This window comes from Macaca nemestrina, chromosome 3, assembly GCF_043159975.1.
Source record: "Macaca nemestrina isolate mMacNem1 chromosome 3, mMacNem.hap1, whole genome shotgun sequence".
Classification (NCBI taxonomy): domain Eukaryota; kingdom Metazoa; phylum Chordata; class Mammalia; order Primates; family Cercopithecidae; genus Macaca; species Macaca nemestrina.
The window spans coordinates 131,871,488-131,886,215 of NC_092127.1; the positions used below are offsets into that span (position 1 = coordinate 131,871,488).

At 38.3% G+C, this 14,728-nt stretch overlaps 1 long non-coding RNA gene and 1 pseudogene across 1 annotated transcript; one reads left to right on the top strand and one right to left on the bottom strand.

Annotated features, from left to right (window-relative positions):
- The window catches only part of LOC105477397 (UDP-glucuronosyltransferase 2B10-like), a 39,441-nt pseudogene that overhangs the window by 6,415 nt on the left and 18,298 nt on the right, over positions 1 to 14,728 (bottom strand).
- LOC105477365 (uncharacterized) lies at positions 7,798 to 10,145 on the top strand. Its single transcript, XR_984629.2, has 3 exons — positions 7,798 to 8,392; positions 9,177 to 9,370; positions 9,773 to 10,145. It is a non-coding gene; the product is annotated as an uncharacterized lncRNA (long non-coding RNA).

Here is a 14,728-nt window from a genome sequence, read left to right on the forward strand (position 1 = left end):
AGCTGTCATTTTTCTGTTGCATTTGCGACATCTATACATTAGGAGAAAGAGTAGGTGTGATGATTGAATTAGGAGACAGACAACCCAGAAAATTATTGAAAAACAATTTTCTGAAAGGTAACTACACTTGAAATAAAGACAGTTTGTTTCTGGCCATAAAGTGTATGACTCTGTATAATAAAATTTCAATCCCTTTTAGTTTATTATATTTTTCCTAGGACTGGAAGATGAATATAAAGAAGTTACATTTTATTTTTGACTTTTTAAATGATAAATGATTAATCAGTTATTATTTCAACAGTGTGTTTTCCGTTGAACCATTTTCATCTTCACATGCTGTTACCCAAGTTCTCAATATTTGATCCTCAGAATCTTACTGAGAAAGTGATTCTGGAATACCGACTATATTGTTGAATATTGGTACTAAGGTATCTGATTTCCTGTCATCAAATTTCCATAGAACTGTATAGATAAGTGAGCCTAACGTTGAGAACACGTGGATACATAGAGGGCAACAACGTACACTGAGGCCTTTCAGAAGGTGGAGGGTGGGATGAGGGAGAGGAACAGAAAAAATCACTAATGGGCACTAGGCTTAATACCTGTGTGATGAAATAATCTGTCAAACAAACTTCCATGACACAACTTTACATATGTAATAAACGGGAACATGTGCTCCTGAACTTAAAAGTTTTAAAAATGAATGTACCTTGTTCTATGAGTAAAATTCAAATTATAGCATTTCTGTTAGAATTCTAAAAGGATTGAGATCACCTAGTCAAATGCCTTCCATATGGCTAATAAGGAAATGAGGACAAGTTAAGTAATGAGAACTATTAGAAGACTGAAGTAAATAGAACAACTATATTATCTTGACTAATTTTTATATTGTGAAGCTAAACGCAATCATGAGGTTTCATATATAGTGGCTTAGAGAATTGTGATAATAAATTAAAACTTCAAATATTTAAGTAATTGTTAGGCAGACATAATCCTAGTATAAATAAGAGCAAAAAGTTACTACTAATGGTCTACACCTATTTTATTAATGTATTTACTACATACACATTCATCTTACAAATTTAATGTTAATCTTTTCATTTATAAAAAAATGAAATAGGAGATAGTTTACTTATATTCACTTCTTCCATAAATTAGAGTCTTATATTTGATAATTTACTAAAATGCAAATCTGTGTCATCATCTATGTATGAGAGATCCATTAATCTACTTAGAAAGTACATATAATTTGTTTCTGATTACAAATTAGTAAGCGTTTCTTCCAAGAAAAAATTGTAAGTGATATTTTTCACATATATTGAGAATGTTATCACATTTACTACCACTGCAAATTATTTAAATGTAAAAATACTGATTGGCAGTTTATAAATAATAGGGCTGTTAAAAAACTTCCAAAATTGTGATGATGCTAAATTTTGTTCTGCTGACTGTTAACTCCTTGACGGTATACTCTAAAGCATTGACAGATTCTGTCTACCTTAAGGGCAGGATTTGATCACCCTCTTTTTATTACATCTTCCTATCAGATATTGGCCAAGTCCAGTCCACCAAGACAGTTTGGTTTTTCTGTTTCTCCAAATCTACATGGCTAAGTGGGTACCTAGACTCAGGGTGGATGAGTTTGAGCTTCCTTTCTCTGAATAGCCCTCTGAACAATACACTGAATAGACCTATTTCAAAATTATGGTAAGTAAAGGGGCCCAGGTTACATGGAAAGCCTAAGCTCCATGATACGTTTCGATTTTTTTTTTAAAAAAACCTATTTATTGTTATTGTGCTAGTGAAGTAACACATAAATATAACTCCTTTCTGATAACATTTGTAGTACATACAGCGCACTTAGGAATCTGTAAGTTATAGAATTGAATGGCAGAGCAGAATTTGGTGATATCCGTTACCTGCCTCCACTATCATGATAATACCAAAATGTCACACTGCACCTCCTAATTATGTATTTTTTTCTAATCACAATGTTAATGGCAAAGTATTATTAATCAACAACACTCTTTGTGCTATTTTATCATCTGTCATGTATATTGTTTTTAATATGACATCTTTTTGTGGGAATCAGGAGGACCAGCGAGAGATCTTGGGATGTATACAAGAGGATATCTTTATTGAGTGCACTCAGTCACACTCAGCGGACTTAACGTCCAAAGATTGGGACCCCAACAAAGCACTTGACTTTTATACACGCTTTTCAAAAGGGGTGGGCTAACTTGATGCAGGCTTACAGTGGAGCAAAAGCAGGGATACAGAGGGAGAACAATTGATCAAATTGTGACAGCTCATAAGTCAGGATTGTGCATGACTGTTGCTGTGCAAACTAGATGTCTGTTATGTAGGTTTTGCTCAAAACAGTCTTGCACTGGTTTACCTTCTAATCTTCAATATGGTGCCCAGACAGCTGTTAGTTCAGGCCTGCTCAGGCTTGTCATGACCTTCACTGTACTTTTTAGACAAAACAGAATACTTGAAGTTGCTAGTTACAAAGAACAAAAATCTATAAACCCATACCATAAAACAGAGGAAAATTTGTTTTTTTCTCCCTATGTTGAAGGAGTGCTGGGAGCATCTCTGGACCACATTTTTTTGGTGTGTGTCCTGGTTTTTTTTTTTTTTTTTTTTTTTTTTTTTTTTTTTTTTTTTTTTTTTTTGAGACGGAATCTCGCTCTGCCACCCAGGGTGGAGTGCAGTGGCCGGATCTCACCTCACTGCAAGCTCCGCCTCCCGGGTTCACACCATTCTCCTGCCTCAGCCTCCCGAGTAGTTGGGACTACAGGCGCCCGCCACCGCGCCCGGCTAGTTTTTTGTATTTTTTAGTAGAGACGGGGTTTCACCGTGTTCGCCAGGATGGTCTCGATCTCCTGACCTCGTGATCCGCCCGTCTCGGCCTCCCAAAGTGCTGGGATTACAGGCTTGAGCCACCGCGCCCGGCCAATGTCCTGGTTTTTTATAGTATTACCAAGACTTTCCCTGGGTCTGGACTTCACCCATTGCTGCCTCTGGGACAAGTTAGTCTACTACAGGAAAGCTTATTTCTCTTTTTAATTTCTTCTCTTTCTTTCTTTCTTTCTTTCTTTCTTTCTTTCTTTCTTTCTTTCTTTCTTTCTTTCTTTCTTTCTTTCTTTCTTTCTTTCTTTCTTTCTATTTTCGACCTCATCTCCCCCTTTGATGCCTCCTGTAATGGAATATAATAGAAGGCATCACCATCATTTGGTTCCTCATTACAAGTCAGTTCTTCTCTGCTTGATATGGGTTGATGCTTGGTGAGAGCCATCAGTCGAGTGGAGGTGGTTCTGTTAACTATGGATTCTATGCTTGATTGAATGCTTCTGATGAGGAGGGGTAAAAGGCAAGGGAGCATTAGGCAATGCTTTAATACAGCCAACACGACCCCTGATGTTTTAAAATCACCTAAGGATGAAAACCAACCTTCTAAGAGGGAATCTAGAGACCATCTGAATTCCAGGTCTGAACTGGGACATGAGCTCTCTTCCACATCCTTGCAGTTATTTCTATGATGACTTTCCTGTTATCATTAATTTCTAGGCAGCAATTCATCAGGCTCAACTTTCCACATACTACTTCTTTCTGGGCTAGGAGGTAGTCTGAGGTCAGTCTATTCTAATAGATGGTGTTCCTTATTTCTGTGGCATGCTGGGCTAGTAAGTCTAACGTATTTGCTATCTCATTAGTGATGATTTCAAGTACTGCCTCCAATCTTATGATGTGATTAAGCATGTAAATTGGGGTACAGTACCCTCTGACCTATCTTGTGTCCAGGTACCTATACTATGTATGGTACAATAAAGTCTTAACTACTGTGTTTCTCATCCATGGAGTGTGCATGGAGTGAGGGCATCCTAATATGGGTCCTCCTCCTTCTAGCACAGATATGGGGATCAGCAAAAACAAAGCAAACAGTAGCATTCTTACAGCCAGCATGGGCAGTAAAGGCATGTAGGTGGTTGGTTAAAGCAATAGCACAAGAGCAATATAATGAATAATACAAAGAAGATTCGTGGGCCTAAGATTTCTGGTCACATTGACTCGTTTGATGATGATTCTTCAAGCTTTGGCCGTACATAGACTAGTCAACTCTTGGTGTGACTAGAGCAGGGCTTGCTGCTTTCTCAAGCTTCCACCATGCATAGACTGGTCATCTTCCAGAGTGACCAGAGCAGGGCTATTGTCGTCTCCACTGGCACCGTGGTCTCATTGCAGGATCAGCTGGGTCGGATGGTCTGGGTCCTGCTGGCTCATCCACTGGTCCTGGGCTGATGGTTTCAGCTGACTGTGGTGGATCCAAGGCATGATGCCTGCAACTTTAACAACAGTGGGAGTGGATGAGATTACAGTATGGGGCCCATCCCATAAGGGGTACAGAGTAGTTGGATTCTATTTCTTAACCTAAACAAAGTCTTCAGGTTTGAAAGGGTGCACTGGGTCTGCCAGACTTATAGGCATTCTTTCCTGTGCCCAAAATAGACTTTTTTCATGGCCATACCTAAAGCCTGCATTTGTCTCCTTAAAGTTAGTTTTTGTAGCTCATGGAGATTACTTTTATCTGACTTATGATTGCCCCTAACTTTGGGGGTGGCCGGCCGAACAAAATCTCACAGGGCAAATATCCAGTGTGGTTTGTTTTGTGGGGGTGCACCTGACTCACAGAAGGACCATGGGCAAGAGCTGGTCCCCCCTCAGATGAGTTTTCTGACAAAATTTCTTCAGCAGCTGCTTGAGTGTCCGATTTATGCCATCCATCCTTCCTGAGCTCTGAGGCTGGCAGGCTGTGTGCAACTTCCATTTTATTTTTGATAGTCGAGTGAATCCTGAACTATTTCAGCCACAAATGCTGGTCCATTATCTGACCCCAAAGTTAGGGGCAGTTCCAATCTGGGAATAATGTCTCTTAACAACACCTTTGTCACCTCTCATGCCTTCTCTGTCTGGGTGGGGAAGGCCTCGACCCATCCTGAAAAGGTACAGACAAGCACCAAAATGAACCTATTGCCCCCTGCTCGGGGCAATTCGGTGAAGTCCGTAAGCAGGTTTTCCCAGGGCACGGCTCCTGTTTCCTGAATTCCCGGGGGCTGAGTGGGCCCTTTTATGGTAACCGGATTGTCAGTTGCTGTATTAAAGTCAGTTTATTAGCTTCCTATGCCAGCAAAGCAGTGACAGCTAGTGCCTTAAAACAAGGAGGCCATCCAAGTGCCACAGAATTCAATTGCCTGGATAAGTGTGCCACCGGGTGATGTCATGACCCTATAGCTTGAGTTAGAACTCTTATGGCCATTCCCTTTTGCTCATGGACATATAAAAAGAAAGGCTTAGTTAGATCTGGCAGTCCTAAAGCTGGGGCCTGAGTCAAGACTTCTTTGATTTCCTTAAAGGCCTTCTCCTGGTCGGCCTTCCAGAGGAAGGGCTCCTTTTTCCCCTGTTTTTGGCTTCATATAATGGCTTAGCCACGAGCAAGAAATTTGGGATCCAGATGCGGCAGAACCCTGCTGCCCGTAGGAACTCTCTTGTCACTTGGTGATTGGAGTAGAAAGCACATAAACAGCCTGCTTCCATTTGCTACTGAGCCATCTTTTCCTTTGGCTTATATAGAAGCCTAAATACTGGTCCCTTTTAGGCAGATTTGAGCCTTTTTCCCTGACACTTTATATCCTCCCTTCCATAGCAGGTGTAGGAGGCCTTGGTTCCCTTGGAAGCTGCACTCTCTTTCCTCTGGGTTAAGAGTGGAAGTAAGAATGACATGTAAGTCATGCCAGGTAAGGTCATATGTCTGGCCTAGGTATCGAAACTCTTTGGAATATTAGGTGGGGTTGGCTGAGAAGTCGCCGAGTCATTCTTCAATTTTGGAAAGGTCAGCCAGGGAAAAGGGGACGTGGACTCTAACCATGCCTTTGGCTCTGGCAACTTCTCGGTGGGGGGTGGGGCCAACAAACTAGCAGGGGAGGTTGGAACAGACTGACCAGTAGGGTAGGTTAAGACAGGCTGACTGGTAGAGGGGGTTGGGGCAGGCTGACTGGTAGAGGGCTGACTAATGGGGGCCGCTACCACGGTCTTGGAGCGAGCATGAATGGAAATGGGAGAGATAAGAGGAGTGGCTGAGGGAGGAGTGTCAGGCGGGGTGGTGGGAGCTCCATAGGGAGGGGTGAGAGGAGTGGCTGAGGGAGGAGCGCCGGGAGGGGCGGTAGGAAGTCCATAGGGAGGGGGGTTGGAAGGTCGGGAGGGAGGTGCCCCACCATCAGCCCTATCTAAAATGAAGGTGCAGTCCTCCTCTGATGTTGAGGTGGGTACGGAGGGCTGGGTTTTGGCTAACAAGACCTGGGCTATCGAACACTGGGCACACAGGTCTGAGCGAGAACGCAAGTCTTAAAAGGAAAAAAAAATCTTCTTTTGTATATAGTTAATTTTGGACTACTTGCCTAGGTGCCGGCAGAAACTGCCAAGATCAAGTAGAATATTGCGGTCTAGAGTGCCTTCAGGTGGCCACTGAGATTGATCGTTTAATTTATATTGGGGCCATGCCACAGTGGAGAGGAAAATCAGTCACTTTCATTTAAGATCTTGCTCTGATTGTAAAGTTTTGAGATTAGTTAGAAGACACCCTAAAGGGGTGTCTCTAGGTATTTTGGATTGGGGATTTCCCATTGCCTTTCTCTCGCCTATAGGTGGAAACCGAACTCTACCTGGCTACAAAGCATCCTTTGGAGCCACTAGAGCCCAGGAGGCTCCTGGAGCTGGAATGGAGGTTACCTCCAGGCAGATGTCTCCGTCCTGGACAGGCCTCACACGGACTGGAATGGAGTTCCTTTGGACAGACGTCTCTACCTTTGGGAACTCTCCTGTGGGTCACCTGGTGACCAAAAAACCTTGGGCCTGCGCAGGACTTCTGGCCAAGGAGTATGAGACAGAGGCAAGAGGTACTCACGCCAGGAGACATGGGGGTGTGGAAAGTGATGTCTAGGTCCTGGTCCATCGGCAGCGTGGAAGGAGGAAGCTCCTTGGACCTTGGGGGGGCCCCTGAGGAGGTGTGTCCTCCAGGGTCTCCGCATCACCTGATTTGTTTTATGCGACCACCAGGGCAGGTGCCAGAGAAAAGGCAAGTAGGCAAGGTAAAAAGAAACTTTATTAGCTAGCCAATGTGAAGGAAGAAAGGGCGAGGTTCACCGGTCTCCGGAGGTGGAGGCCGAGGAAGTCGCTCTGGCATTCTAGGGCGAGGTTCCTAGGTCCGAATATGAGGAGGTGCGGAGAGGAAGTTCACGTGGCGCCTCTGCCCAGAGCAACTTTTGTGTCTAGGGCCTGGGAGTGAGAGGGCAGTAGGGGGGACACGGTGGGTTGGGGCCGTGCTGTAGGCGGGGCCAGGTAGGTTTCCGTTTCCTCCGTCGGAGGTCACATTGTGCTTGCGCGGATGGTCTGTATTTTTCCCGGGCACGGCTGCATTTTCCTGCTCACGGGTAAGTTGATGATGAAGAACCCGGAAATGTGCCATCTTAGTCGTCTTTGTCCTCTCCCCTCATCCAGTCAATATGGAGGAGGGGTCTCTTTTCCTTCTAGTGGTTCTTGCAAAATGGTTTTTCCTGCGGCTTTCTTTCTGTCTCTGTGTTTGCCACAGAAGCTTTCACTCTCTGCTCAGCTCATGCTACAAGCTCCTATGATTTTCTCTTTAACTCTGTGTTTACAGGCGAAGTTTTCTCTTTGTCTTTATAGCTGCCAGCACAGCTGATTTCTCTGCTCCAGTGCGAGCATTCTGCAATAAGCTGCTAAACAGGGCTGCATTCGGCCATGAGTTAGTATAAGGAAATTTGGTCTGAACTCCGTGACTGTCCTCCAACTCTGGTCACCACCTTAAACACGTGACCAATGGTCTCCCTATGTATGGTACAGTCGGCCAGCCAGCCAACACCAGAAGAGGGCTATTCTAATTCATAGAGAGCTCTTAGCATTCGATGGGTTAACTTGACTTCCTAACCCCTGGAAAGCCCTTCTTAAAGTTCTTTAACATGCATTCCAATGGGGTGGGTTTCGACGATTTTCCTCCCATTCCCTCCCAGTTATGACACTGCACATTCACCTTTCCTTTCATTTTAGACCAATCAGACCCGGTTGGTCCTACACTTTGCTTGGATAGATGCTGGGATTGCTTCAAGGTCTGAGCTTTCATAATAGTGCTGTTATGAATATGGATGTGCAAATATCTCTTTGAGATCCTGATTTAATTGTTATGGATAAATATCCAGAAGAGGGATTGCTGCATCACATGATAATCTTATGTTAATTTTTTTGAGAAACCTCCACACTGTTTTCAGTAGTGCCAATTTTTTAAACAAACCTTATCACTCAGTTCCTTTGGAAGGAGGTATGTGCCACAAGATACATTTCCTCTATTATTAATGCATACTCATGCAAGTGTGCGTGTGTGCGCGTGTTGGACTTAGTACATATAGTAAGAATTTAAATAGCATCTTTGCTCAGTGGTGGGGAAAGAGACTGTTAAAAAATATGGAAACCAGACTCTTCATTTATAATATTTTAATCACTAGTATGGATTCTTAGGAAAACTAGTGTTATTTGTTTAAGTATCTTTAATTTTATATTTTTATAGTTCTGCTAAATAACTTGCATTTATTCCACGCAGCTTTTCTGTTTAGTCATGAGGATTTATTTACCTGACTATGAGCACAAAGGAAAAGTTATTTGTTATTGGGAAGACATTATATATTTCTCTCTACCATATAATCTAACATATACCATTTTTTTCATGTTCTTGTTGGACGTTTACATATTCCCTGGTAAAATTCCTGTTTAGATCTTTTAAACATTTTTTGATTAGGTTATTTGTCTTTTTAACATTGAGCTGCAAGCTTTCTTTACATATTTTTTATATAAGTCACTTATCAGGTATGTAACTTGCAAATATATACTTCAAACTCTGGTTTCTCTTTTGACTTTATTAACGGTGTTGTTTGATGTGTGAAAATATTAATTTTGATGAAACCCAGTTTATCAATTTTATTTTGGTTGCTTCTGCTCCTGGTGTGATATTTAAAAACCTTGCCAATTCAGTGTTCCAAAAAATTTTACTGTGCTGTATATACAATTGTTTTTGGTGCATTGAAATATTAATGAATGCATCCTTTCAGGAACCCCATGAGGGTGATAATACTGTGACCACCACTGCCATTTCATTGGTGAGGAAGTTGAAGCAAATAAAGTCCAAGCAACTTGTCCAACCCCAAATCATCATGTAGTACTTTCTCAGAGACTTGAATCAAGGGCATCTGGATCCAGAGTGCCAGCTCTTAACCACCATGTTATGCTGACTCTTCTATTTGGGGTACAGATATTCTCAAAATATAATATTCCCTATTTTCAACTCTTGTAGCTATATATTAATGATAATTTTTTTACAAATGTATAATTTAAAAGATGTAGATTCATTATTCCAGTTTTGTATCACTGCATGATATATTGTTTCCAAATGTCAGGCCTTAAAACAACTGTAATAATTTTATTATCATTGCTCAGAGTTTGGGGGTGTTGGTTGGACTCAGGTATGTGTTCCTTCCACAGAGTTTCTTATGTAGCTACTTTCCTGTGGTGCCTTGGTCTATAATTATCTGAAGGTTATTTGCTTACATACTTAATGATTCAAGTTGAAGGGATAAGAGTGCTCGTGGGATCCCAGGATTTCTTAGGCAAATATTGTGTCTGTCTGCCAAATTGTCGTTTATTACAGGGACCACAGATTGAATTGAGGAGGAGTGGAGAGAAAAAGAAACATGCAAACAAAAGATCCAAAAAGAGGGAGAGAAAGAGAGAGAGAATATGTTGTGTTTCCAACAGAACTTTGAAAGTTAAGCTGCATTATTTCCACTACATCGTTTTTGTTGAGACAGCCACAAGGTCTGCCAAACTTCAAAGGGAGGGAATTTCACTTGACAGGATAATTGTCAAAGTATTTATAGTCATGTCACAAAAGCACAATCAATATAACCTTTGGAAGAAGACAGCAGAAGTTGTTAAGTTATTGTAAGATTCATAAAATATTAAAAATAAAATAACAAATATGAAAATTTTGTGAATTTAGATATCCACAGTTACTGCAAATTTTAAACACTGTATTGTATTTATCCATTGGTATTTTAAATATGGAATAAATGTTCTAAAAAAAGCTGCAAATGAATAAAATCGCATGTGAGAAACATGATCAATTCAAGTTTTTTGAATAATACTAATGAATTAATAATGAGATGTTAATTTTTCAAACTTCCAGTATTGATTTTATATTTATTTCACAAATTAATTTTTAAACCTCATAAATAACACATGAAAATATTGTAAAAAGTTAAATACTGCAGAATTCTGAGAATAAAATCTAAAATTCCCATTCTTGGATTTATGTGTATTCTTCTAGTTTTTTTTTTCCTTGTATGAGTTTACATATATTTTAATTTATTTCATTGCAAGGAAGACTTTTTTTTCTGGAAACTACTTTTCCTATTTAACAGTGGAATAAACTGTTCTCTGCAATGGCTACACTCATACATTTGTTGGAGCTATATGTGTTCATTGACTGGAGCCAATAGAGTGCTGGAGGAAATATTCTGTTCATACATGTGCTTATGTGGAAGGATTTCTGCATGACAGATTTCTAGATGTAGAACTTCAGTTTCAAACTGTATATTGACATTTTATTTTAGAAGGTTATTTTGCATTATACTCCCTCAAAAATTGATTTCTCAGGTTTTTATAGATTGCAAATCTCTATAGCATTAATTTATTGGCATTCTCTTTTCCTGAGCACCAGTTAGTTTATAATCTTTTATATGTTTTTGGCAATTTTTACTTTGAAGTGCACATTTATAGTTACATTAAGTTTTATATTGGAATATTTCTCTTTTTTGGTTGGTGATTGTAGTACTTACTAAACAATAGATACCCATCTTTTAAGTGTGTTGTAGAATAGGTCTAATGTGAATTAATTCAGGCTTATAAGAATGATAAAACAATATTATTAACCTTTTCCACCTTATTATTCCTGCTTTTCTATATCAATACCTGAATGATTTGTATAAAATATTCTGTTGTAAACACTTCCTATAATTTTTTTAACATCAATGTTTTAATGTATGTGTGTCTGTGTATGACATGATTTATATACACATATACAAATACAAATCTATATATTTAGTGATCTGTATATAGTGATATATATGTGTGTGTGTATATATACCACGCCGCTTTTCTGTTTAGTCATGAGGATTTATTTACCTGACTATGAGCACAAAGGAAAAGTTATTTGTTATTGGGAAGACATTATATATTTCTCTCTACTATATAATCTAACATATACCATTTTTTTCATGTTCTTGTTGGACGTTTACATATTCCCTGGTAAAATTCCTGTTTAGATCTTTTAAACAGTTTTTGATTAGGTTATTTGTCTTTTTAACATTACTGCAAGCTCAAGTATATATACACACACACATATATACACACACATATATATAGTGATATATATTTAAATCATGCCTTAGGCTCAAGAATATTTGTTGGGAAACTTGTGTAATGATGAGACTTCTTGTTAACAAAGACAAATAAGTTTCTGCCAATCTGGACCACTGTGATCATAAAGTACTTCACTGATGTGCAGATTAAAGGTGTACGGCTTGATTTAGCTATTTTCCACAAAATTTATAAACTTTTTGTATTGTTTTTATATATATTTTTATGTTAAAAATTTAGTGTTGCCATGTTATATTTATAGGAGGGAAGGATCAAAAGACTGTGGAAAAGAGAAAAAATTAGACATGATCATTTAAAGTATAGTTATGTAGAATAATAATTAATATTTCAAACTGTCTTCAATAAACACATTGAATTTCCCAACATACCTATTAGATAGTAAAGTGATGTTGTGTCTTGTTTCAAAAGAAATAGACATGTATAAGTACATGTATATTTAGCAAGATTGAAAATCCACTAAGTCGCTTTAGAATGCATTTCCTATATTATCACAAACTAAAATTAAGAACTTACATTTGCTACTAAAGTTCATAAATGAGAATAAAACCAATATGGAATTTAGGATTGTTTTTTCTAGCTCTATAAAGAATTATGATGGTATGTTGATGAGAATTACACTGAATTCATAGACTGCTTTTGACTGTATGCTCATTTTCATAACATTGATTCTATCCATCCATGAGCATGGGAGATGTTTCCATTTGTTTGTATCGTCTATGATTTTTTTGACAGTATTTTGTAGTTTTCTTAGTGGAGGTCTTTCACCTTCATGGTTGACTATATTTCTAAGTATTTTATTTATTTATTTTTTCTTTTTGAATCAGCTGTTGTGAAAAAGGTTGAATTCTTGATTTGATTCTCAGTTTGAAGTCTGCATAGCCAAAGCAAGCCTAAGCAAAAAGAACAAATCTGGAAGTGTGCCACTACCCAACTTCAAACTACTACAAGGCTGTAACGACTGAAACAGGGTGGCACTGGTATAAAAACAGGCATGTCGATCAATGGAACAGAATACAGAATCCAGAAGTAAAGCCAAATACTTATAGCTATCTGATCTTTGACAAAGCAAACAAAAACATAAAGTGGAGAAAGGACACCCTATTCAACCAATGATGCTGGGATAATTGACAAACCACATGTAGTAGAATGATATTGAATCCACATCTCTCAACTTATTTAAAAAAATCTACTTAAGATGGATGAAAAAATTAAACCTAAGGCCTGAAACAATAAAAACTCTAGGAGGTAACATCAGAAAGTCTCTTCTGGACATTGGCTTAACAAGGACTTCATGATAAAGAACCCAAAAGCAAATGCAACAAAAACAAAGATAAATAGATGTGGCTTAATTAAACTAAAAAGCTTCTGCACAGCAAAATAAATAATCAGCTGAGTAAACAGACAACTCACAGAGTGGGAGAAAATATTCACCAACTATGCACCTGACAAAGGACTAATATTCAGAATCTATGAAGAGTTCAAACAAATTAACAAGATAAAAACTAATAATATCATCAAAATGTAGGCTGATCATGAATTGACAGTTCTCAAAAGAAAATATACAAATGTCCAACAAACATTAAAAAATGCTTAACATCACTAATTATCATGGAAATGCAAATCAAAACCACAATGCAATACTACTGTCCTCCTGTAAGAATGGACATGATTAAAGAGCCCCCAAATAATACAATACTGGCATGGATGTGATAAAAGGGAACACTTTTACACTTCTCGTGGGAATGTAAACTAGTACAACCACTATAGAAAACAGTATGGAGATTCTTTAAAGAACTAAAAGTAGATCTACATTTTTACCCAGCTATCCTACTACTGGGTATCTACCCAGAAAAAAAGAAGTCATTATATGCAAACACTCATGCACACACATCTTCAGAGGAGTACAATTGCCAACTGTAAAAATATGGAACAAACCTAAATGTCCATCAACCAATGGCTGGATAAAGAAAATGTGATACCCCCCCCCCCCCCAACACACACACACAGGCACACACCTTGGAATACTACTCAGCCATAAAAAGGAACAAAATAATGCCGTTAACAGCAACCTGGATGGAGTTGGAGACCATTATTCTAAGTGAAGTAATTCAGGATTAGGTAGCCAAATATTGGATGTTCTCACTTGTAAGTTGGAGCTAAGCTATGTAAACGCCAAGGTGTAAGAGTAATATAATGGACTCTCAGCACTCTGGGAAAGATTGGAATGGGAAGAGGGATAAAAGACTACACTTTGGGTGCTGTGTACACTGCTTGGGTGATGGATGTGTCAAAATTTCAGAGATCACAACTAAATAAATTATCCATCTAATCAAACACCACCTGTTCCCTAAAATCTATTGAAATAATTTAAAATATGGGAATAAAATCAACCAGATGAATATTTTTAAATGACCAGAAAAAAATGGTTAAACTGAGACTCAGGGTGAAAGATTGGCTCAGCAGAACTGTGGGGCTGGACTCCAGCTCTCCTGACTTTTAATCTGGTGTTCTTTCCACCACTCACTCACTCATTTCTCCATTTCTAATTTTTTTTTTTTTTTGGACAAAGATGTCTTGATTTTGTTAATATTGTAAAATAGTTCAATATTAATGTAGGAAGCAGGTAGCAGTTGCTATATTTCTAATTTCACATACATTCCACTGGAGAAATGAATAAAGCTCTAAAATAATAAACATTTTGCCATAAATTTTAGGAAAAAACCTGATTTATACCCCACCACATATCACTTCAAATAATTATTAAAAATTCAATATGCTCTAAGAAAATGTGTCTTCCAGTTGATATATATAAAATACATATATGTGCATATATATATATATATATATGCATGTGTGTGTGTGTGTGTCATGTTACATTATAAGGTTCTATTTGTTAACTGTGTTCTTCTAATGTTCTATGTCATTTCTCATTATTTGCTCCTCTTTTTAAAGTCTCTTTAGATTTAATGGAATTATCTGTATATTTACATTTAAATAAATCACCTTATTTTATATTTCTTTTATATTGGTCCAACCTGTTTTATGGTACAATCTGTTATAAAAGCATTCATTTAGGTGATACCTTTCTTACATAAAAACATTATTGATAGTAGTTATAAATGCTGAATTGATGGTAGCTGGACTGGGTAGACATTTTGCACGTTGT